The sequence below is a fragment of the Dreissena polymorpha genome, chromosome 2, assembly GCF_020536995.1.
Source record: "Dreissena polymorpha isolate Duluth1 chromosome 2, UMN_Dpol_1.0, whole genome shotgun sequence".
Classification (NCBI taxonomy): domain Eukaryota; kingdom Metazoa; phylum Mollusca; class Bivalvia; order Myida; family Dreissenidae; genus Dreissena; species Dreissena polymorpha.
In genome coordinates this window covers 126145955-126155441 of record NC_068356.1, presented here as the reverse complement: position 1 = coordinate 126155441, position 9487 = coordinate 126145955, and positions in this window count along the sequence as shown.

Genomic DNA, 9487 nt, shown 5'->3' with positions numbered 1-9487 from the left:
ATATACACTTATACTTAAACATAATTATAAATAAACAAAAATACTATTTGATAAATTAGTTGTTATTCAAATCGTTTCTGTCTTTGACACACTTTTTTCACTGTCATGTGTGCGATATTCCTATGGAATATGTTCAGACTGACACAACAAGTGATTCGAGACATCAATAATGACACGTCTCGCAAAGAACGTTTCAATTTCGATACATTGATACCAATGATCATCGCAGTATTATCACAGCACTTTCTACGGAAAGCACGAGAGATTGACGAACCGTTTTCGAAATAATTTTATGACCTTTAGACGACAGCATGCTTAATACAAGGCAACAACTGCAACAGTTCATATCATGTACCCTATTTCGAAAATATAGTTCGTAATATATGTATTCTTCTAAAACGAAATCAATTTTCATATATTTTTAACTTACGTTGTTTAGCAATACAAAACTAATCATTTATGTGCTAGCCTTAAACAATTTCTTGCCACTGCTTAAAATATGTTCAATATTTGGTGACATAACGAGTGTTAAAATAATAGTCGTAGTTTCGAAAACATATATACATTATTTTTAATAAGCTAACTAACACTCCTGACACATGAACATATCCGTAAATTAATTCATAATAATCAAGTCGAAATCAGAAAAATAATTAAGTGTGTTTAAAGCTTTTCCTCGATATCTTGGAATATGCGTTCGTAATAATATAAATAATTTTATTCGCTTTTGAATCGCAAAGCCTGCGATGAAAGCGTTTGCTTATAGAGGGCCCGGGTTTGATTCCAGGGTAAAGCAACATTTTTTTCAATTTGATTAGAGACTTTCGTTATAGCTGCGTACAAAACGTTAGCTAACGATCACTCAAATGAGTGAAATTAAGTGATAATAAACGAATACTGCATATTGATGATTTCTTTTTTTGTGTTATATTACACTTTTGTAGATAATGTTTGAACACTTTCACTGTAGTTTGTGTCTATTTGTATAATTGGATTTGTATTGTACTGATGCACTTTACAATACTATGTATGTAATTCCAATAAAAAATTGAAAAAATTGATGATACGTAATGAGCATGATGTGATTAGCATTTTGGAAAGTTATTGGCTGCTTTGTGCCTTGTTTAAGTACTCTCGATATCATTTCAACTTGAACGTACAACCGAAGATTCATAAAAAATGAAGAGGTACACTTTTTAACATATTAAAATATGAAAGAAAATATTATTCGTCTGGAAAACAAACTTGTTGGGTGTGCAATAATCCACTACACCGCGACAGCTGTACGATAATGTTTACTTGTAATCAAATGATATTGCATGAAAATGATTCCGAACTTTTTCGACAAGTGAACTAATAATTTTTACTTTGAATGATTTACTTCTTTACTAAAACGGCCGATACTATTTTCAGAGAAATAGCTGGCGACTGCGAACGTTGTTTCCTCTGGGCAATACGACCATCTCAACACAAATGAATCTGAAAGAATCAATTTGCGAAATTCGTTTATGACAATAAGATCAACTAATCGAATCAAACCATTACCCTTACAAATTCTTATATTTCAGTTTAGCTGTACGTTGATATTTACTTCGGTTAAGCCACCAGCAATTTAATCAACAAAAATGGCATAGATATGTACATGAATTGAAGTCGAAACGTACATATATTGAATAAAACAATCGTAAAAGTTAACAACTTGGAGCAACTCTATTGTAATACATTCAGCAACCGTTACCTTAAGGTGTTCGGTAAGCGACTTTTCCTTTTATAGACACATGGCGCCACATAACACTAAAGATAAAAACAACGTGCAGAAAAAAGGAAACAACAGATATTTGAATGTGTTATGCGTACAAACACACTGCTATGATAAACTGCCTTTCGAGTTAATGTACGGAATATTAAAAAGCATATTGTAAACACCAATTAATGTTATCTCGGAGCCAATAAGCTCAGGTTGTAATGCTCTTTGCTTGTTCACCAGTGATTGCAGTGATTAATAGCATGTTAGCTGCTGCAGACAAACTATGAAAACAACACTCGTCATTTTTAATGTGTGAAAGCAGAATTCGTACAGACGGATGTTTTTGTGCATTAGGAAATTCAGATCAAATAATTTAGTCACTTACACATGTAACACAGACCTGACCAAAATATATTGACCATTACCCATAAAATATTTCATTTGAATGTTGTTCTACTTTATCCATACATTATATATCTTAAACAGTTTTCCATAGCATGGTCATGTCTTATTAAGTATTTATAATTTATATAACTGTTCACATTTCCAGTTTGTGCTTATATTATTTGGCAATTCGTTTGTGTTATGTTATTTCTACTTCGTGTTTTATTTGACAATTTTAATGTAATGAGATGTGAACTTATAAAATAAAGCCATCTATTTTAAAATTCTTTTTTTTTTCATTTTCTCGTTTAATATTTTGGTGGGAAAGAATTTAAAATGCTGAAATCATTAAGAAACAAATGTATTCAAAGCCAAAAACTATTGTTGGCTATCTTGCCGCTCTAAGGATTCAAACGCCGCATACAATGGCCTAGTTTAAGGGGTGTTGCGGCAGTTTATTTAACAGAGGATATATTTATAGCAACACCAATGATGCTATTATCACAACTTAATAATTTTGCTATCAGTATCATCAGAAATTATTAAATTGTCAGTGGTTCGAGCCAGGTGGGGTTAACTTTTGTTTAAACTTTTTTTTCTTTATTTAATTTCATTCTTGTTTTATACTGGCGCTATTTAGTCCTGTTGTTTACATTTATCAAGTTAAAGCATTTAATCACACATGCCGAAATCTGTGAACAATTACATGCAAGTTATTAATGATTCAGGTCGAGTTTGATACTGTATGGTATTATGTTCGTGATTAAATATTGTTTTTTATTAATTTCTTTTGGTAAGCTGTTTGTGATCCAAGTTAAGATTGTTAACAAGTTCTAATGTTTATGCATAGTTATAACAATCTATGTACCAGTACTTGGGTTTTGCCTAGTTGCTGTATTTTATGAAATTTGACGTAGACGGTAGGTGTAGTTAAAACAAAAATCTCGTTAAAAGTGCGGTGACCCAATTTTTTTATTTGTGTTTTACGATGACAATACGTAGATGAACATATTGAGAAGTTTCGCAGAATTCTTTAGACAGAAAAAAATTAAATTCCATGTATGTGGTTGCAATAGTAAAAAATGACGTTTTTTGGGTGACATAAAATTATAATTTTTTTTTTTAAATTTAACTTGTACTCCATTTAATTGGTAGTGTGTGGTTTAATTAAATGGTATATGATGTATCTTAGCTTATATAATATCTACATGTTGTCAATTTCATAGGTTATTAATAACTTTTACGCAATTAGAGATTTTTCAGTTTTATTGAAAGTACATGTTATATAATGGTGAATAAGATCAAAACAAGGTCGGTGACCCTATGTTTTTATTTCATTTTTCATATAGTATTTGTATATATATATCTTAAATATAAATTTTGGACAAAATCTATTAGATGGAAAAAAATCAGCAAAACTGCCGCAACACCCATAAATGCGAAGTTTACTACACTTCAGTTATCGATGGTATGCATGCGTATAGCGTGACAAAAGGAACATTTAAATCATACAGATTTTACATCTACTATTAATTATTTGGCCCTTTTTTATAAAAAAAACGAGACATATTTATGAAGCAGGCATTTGATCAATGTTTGTTGTATATGTTATCTTATTTTGGAAAATATTATGCCGTATTAACCGTCAATATGCCCATTTTACTGGGGTCACTGCCTTGGAACGGTCTATACAAAAATATTGTGCAATACAACAACACGCGCAGACCATGATTATAGACTTGTGTGTGTATACAACTGGAGTTTAATAAAACACAATGATCGCAGTATTTTATTTATTATAGTACACGTACTATTATATTTTTCTTTTCACGTCCTTACTATAATGACGACGGTTTTCACGTTGTATGTGACAGATTCAGAAAAGAAGCAGATCAAATGCTATGTCCTTGTGGAAATACGTTATGTAACCAATTTCAGCGCATTGAGTTTGTACGCTGGCAATTAGTATTCCGGAGATGACCTTGTGAAAGTGCTGACATTCAATCTTGACTCAATGTTTCCGGATTCAAGGTGAACACAAAGATGCAGCGTATTTGTTGATACGTTAAAATTAAATACATTAATTTTTCTTATCGATACTTTTTTGAAAGGGAAATCAAGTACTTTTTTCTAAAGAAAAACAACAACTCAACTTTATTTGCGACATTCTTTAATTATGAATTTCCACATAGACTGACTTGGTTTTATGTTTGCATAGTGAATTTTTATTAAGATCGTTTTAGACACACAATTATGAGAATATTTCTTGGGTAACAACCATTTCATTATAACCGATTTAGTACAAACCATCGATATTCATTGTGATAATGTACTGTAGAGAAATATGCAAAATGAATCATGGCCTACACTGTTAATAGTTAATAAGCTCATGAATGATTTTAGATCAAATCTCTTTACACAAAGTCACTTGTGTATTATTGTTAACTACTCAGGAATCCAATCTACATATAAACGATGTTTTTACAAATGTAAATGAATACGATGATTATTCCTCGGATACTCGCGCCATTAAATTATAAAAACAAGAACCAATCTCATTGTGAACATTTTGATTACTCGTCTTGGAATGTTTTGATCACGTCTTCAATTTATAAAACTTGTCCCGAGCTGCTTAATTTAATTCAAACCGAGTTCGCACCATTGTTACTTACCGACAATTTGTGCGTTTTCAGCTGAAATTACAATGTAATTAACGTATGGTTTTGGCAAAAACTCGCGTGACCAAGTACGAATATGTCAACAAAAGATCCTACTGATTAAGCTCTATTTCCAGTATTCTTAATAAATGGTATATAAACACCGGACCATGGAGTTTTATCAGGACTTGAAATAATAGACAATGGTTCAGGGATAATTTGTTTTCCTCATTGTTTAAGCTTCCGAATGAAACGTTGATATCAACAGCTCTATGGAAGGTTACTCAACCGGGAAAAAATAATTAAAGCATGGTAATTGAATTCTATGACAAGAAAATACCGATGCATGTAAACAACATGTTTGCATCTTTAAAATAGGTTAAGAGTCAACAAACATGTATAAAAAGTTTTGAAATTTCTTTAAAGTTAATGGGATCTATAACACTGTATAAAAAGAGAGATGACATATCCAAAATACATATGTTTAATGATTCATTTAACAAACACACTATAGTTAACGTAAGCTTTAATTCTTATTAGAAGGGTAGAAAGTAAACCAAATAAAGATTTAATAAGTGTTTTCATAAAAAATGAAAACACACACACACGTGCATGCACGCACGCACGCACGCACACACACGCACGCACGCAATACATTAGCTTATAGCTACTTAGGTCTACATTAACGAAATAAAATATGGTTTAATATTCCGTGTAAACATGAAAAAGTGTAACTTTTGCAACAAGTTAATAGTGTTTTTCGACTTGTATTGGCATATGTTTATTTGTTCTTTGTTTCTAGCCCTCTGTGTCAATACTCCTTGGAATTGAATGAATATAGTGAGAAAATAAAACGGATGGAACAACGATTAATGGTGTCATTCATTGTAAGAAACGTTAATTGGGAAATTAAAGCCACTCTAGACACAAAGTATGTTAAGTAACAACGGACTAAGACGAACATAAATTTTCGTGATATCAGGCAATAAACAGACTTATATAAGATCAACAATATTCAGTAATATAGAAATAATGAAACGCGCAAATATCTCGTCATGTCGTTTATACCAAATGGAGAATATTGAATATTGCATTGTCTATTTCATAAATGTCGTTCATTGGAAACTGACTGAATTTATATTGTTATGCACATTTTCAAAATATTTTCACAACATCATATTATTTAAACATCACTAACTATTAGCAGAAAACGCAGGTAAATGTTGTTTCTTAAAATTTCAATTTTGTGATGTTATATATTGTAACATACAAAACACGAAAAATCTCGTCTCCTCGTTTGTACCACATCGATTTTATTTTAATATCGATAAGTCAAATGCACGAACTTAGTTCATAATGTATTGATGAAATTAATTTTAATGCAATTCTTTCATCATATTTTAAAATATGTGTGCAAACAATGTATTGTCTGTTTTTATCAGTGTACTTGGCATAATTCAAATGAAAATGATATAATTATGTGCCAAGAAAAGACAGCGCATCAGTGACTGTAGTTAGCGCCGCATAGCTACCGGTAGTGTTGGTATATGGCATTAATAACCACTTAAATGCTTTCAGACGTTATGAGGTTGCATAGTTAATGTGATAAATCGTCAAGCCTCCGCCCTAATACCTCTACACGATGATCATCGATTCTCTTTCAAGAAAAAGATAAACACACACACACATATTATGAGCGATCAGAAAAACAACAACAAGAGACCTTGAGTAGAGGCCGAAACCGCTATACCAGTTCTATTAGATCTTAATAATATGCTATTGAATAGTAATCACTTCAATTTTTGCTTAAATAGCAAAAGACAACCATTTGAACATTGCGGTACAAACACAATCATAGGCTTTCTTTGATTTTTAATAATGCTTGTGCCAAGGATATTTACATTACCAGTAAAAAAAGTGTTTTGACATCATCATTATGTTAATCGTTTAATAGTTAAACTAAATTAATTGAAATGATCAGATTAAATGGGAAACATGTTTATAATTGTCGTGCGAATTATTTATTTAAGAAGATTAAAGCTGGGTTCGTCTTCACCAACACATTCTTAGACTAAGGAATATATTCAGACCCCCAAAAAAAACAACGTTTAGCGTTTGAATATATAGAGGTTGGGTCAAAAGTATTTTTTGTAAATGGATTCCTCGTTACCGTATACATTGTAATAAATAAATAAATAGGAGTACGCATAAGCGCATAACATGTTTTGGAATCTTTATCTTAACCAACATGAAAATCAGTAAACATATTTTTCCAACACTGCTTAGATTTATATTAAAGATGACCATCAATAATCTATAACAGAGCTTAATCAGACTCAAGAGAGACTGCAAACTGTCGTTGTGTACATAAACAGATAAATTGATTTATTCCGGCATATATTGAATCCTGACTTTTGATTTATCTATGGCGTTATATGAATATTTGAATTACGTTTGTGTCGGCTGTTGTCATTATATAGCGTATGATAAGGCTTTTATTGCTGAGAGGGTGTCTTTCCTCTCGGTATTATCTATTAAATATGCAGCATTTATGTTGTATAGTTCCATACAGTACAATGTACATCGCATGGTAGATAGGAAGCGAGACGACGGCATTGGCAAGAAAAGAAATCCGCTAACTCAAGTCTATGTATGCAACATGCCCAAAGCATCAGTGCTGTCGTGACTGTGTCGTCTCTTAAGAATTATGTCAATTAAAGCAACATACAGGAATTCTTTGTATATGATATGTTGGCGTAGCGTGAATGGCCCGCGTTGAAATGGATCTTATGTCATATGTAGCCTGCGTAGCTCTACACCAAACCTTCGCATTCACGCACTGTGGTCAGGAGCTACCACGTCCGCTATAAAGTAACGCAAGACTTCGTGGTCTCATCGGCGGACATGGAAGTTCGGGACCAGACCATGCAACTGCAATCGTTGCTCTGAAGTTACGCTGACCGAATCTGACATAAGACCCATTTTCACACGACTTGAGTCAAATGTTATTCGATATTTTTCTTTGAAGAGAGCGCTGTGGTTTACACTGCAGAGTAAATGTGGGATTTCACGACATTTAAAGACGTACCAAGCATTCATAAGCATTATTCCAATTGATTGGGATATTTAATGCACTTACACACACAGAAACGGCTTGGATTTGATAAAACAACATTGCCTGCCTGGGTTATTTCTTATATGTTTATATGCTAAAGAATAAACATAATTTAAGAATTCAGGTTTAAGGTTACGGCCCGCACAACAACCTACTCTAATTCATTTGTGCCACCAACCATTACGGAATGGAACACACTTCCTCTAGATACTAGAAATGCTGTTCTCTTACGTCTTTTAAGCTTCTTCTAAATATAAATGTTACGAAACCGAATGTATTATATTATAATGGTGAAAGGCGCCAACAAATGCTTCAATCAATACCCAAAACTAAGTGAAGTTCATTTAATCAGCATGTATTCAAGTGCAATATTACACTCTCACCTTTGTGCACTTGTGATGCAATCGAATCAGTTACTCATTATAATTATCTTAGAATGTCAACGATTTCCTATTCAGAAGAATTGCTACTTATACCTCTCCATCCATACAAACTGTATTATTTGGTGATGACATATCTGATTATTGTTAAGATAATTTGGTTTTATTGCGCTGCAATACATTAACAAAATATGTGTTGTCATCTGTTGTCCTTAAAGAATATCGTAAGCTACGCTCTTGTCAATCTCTACAGACGCTGCTATTTTAATATGTCCACCTTTACTAGATGGGAACAATATCTTTGTAATGGGAGAATAGGGGTGATTATTGATAGAACCTATTCTAATGATCATCCTTTTGAGAAATTGTTTTTATGTATTTTATTTATTTGAAAACACAAAGTGCGAAGTTTTCACTGTATTGCAATTAGTTACGAATCACATGTCAAAGCTTGATAACTTGTTCATCAATAACACATACTGCATTTATTCCGCAAATTATCAAGTAGACGCAAACACATACTTTTGTATGACTTCCTCTTTCATCTTATGCTTATGACCAGTCATCCATCGACCCTTGATAAAGCACCCATTTAAAGCATTATAATACGAAATACATGTATACAAATGATTAGGAAATTGATATGTTCGAATACCACTCTGATTGCTGAATGGTCGCCTACGAGTGAGGCATCTATTCGATCTTATATGATTAAGACATCACCGTGTTCGAAATCTTTAAGGTATTAACACATTCGCATACGATTCCGGAATGTACATGTTAGTATCCGCTTAAGAAATATATACGGTCGTGAACGATTAAGACATATGCAAGTACATTTAAGTAACGGATTCATGCATAGGCATTTTGTTATAAGATTCAAACATGAACCTGTTAGTATAATATTTAGAAATCTATATGGTTGCATACGATTTAGACATCTTTATGTTAGTATGAAATCAACATTTTCCCTCAAAATTATTATTATACATGTGTGTGTATGGGTGCGTACGCACGTGTGTGTGTGTTGTATGTTAACTTATAAACAATAATGCTTTACTCGTTAATTTCCATTATTTAAATGTTGTAACATTTTCCGATCGAATCACTTTTTATTACGCAGACAATGTAGCGACGTTCTAATCGCAAATGAAGCTGAGACTAGCAATTTACAGAAGATTTATCCTTCCCTAATTCAATAACT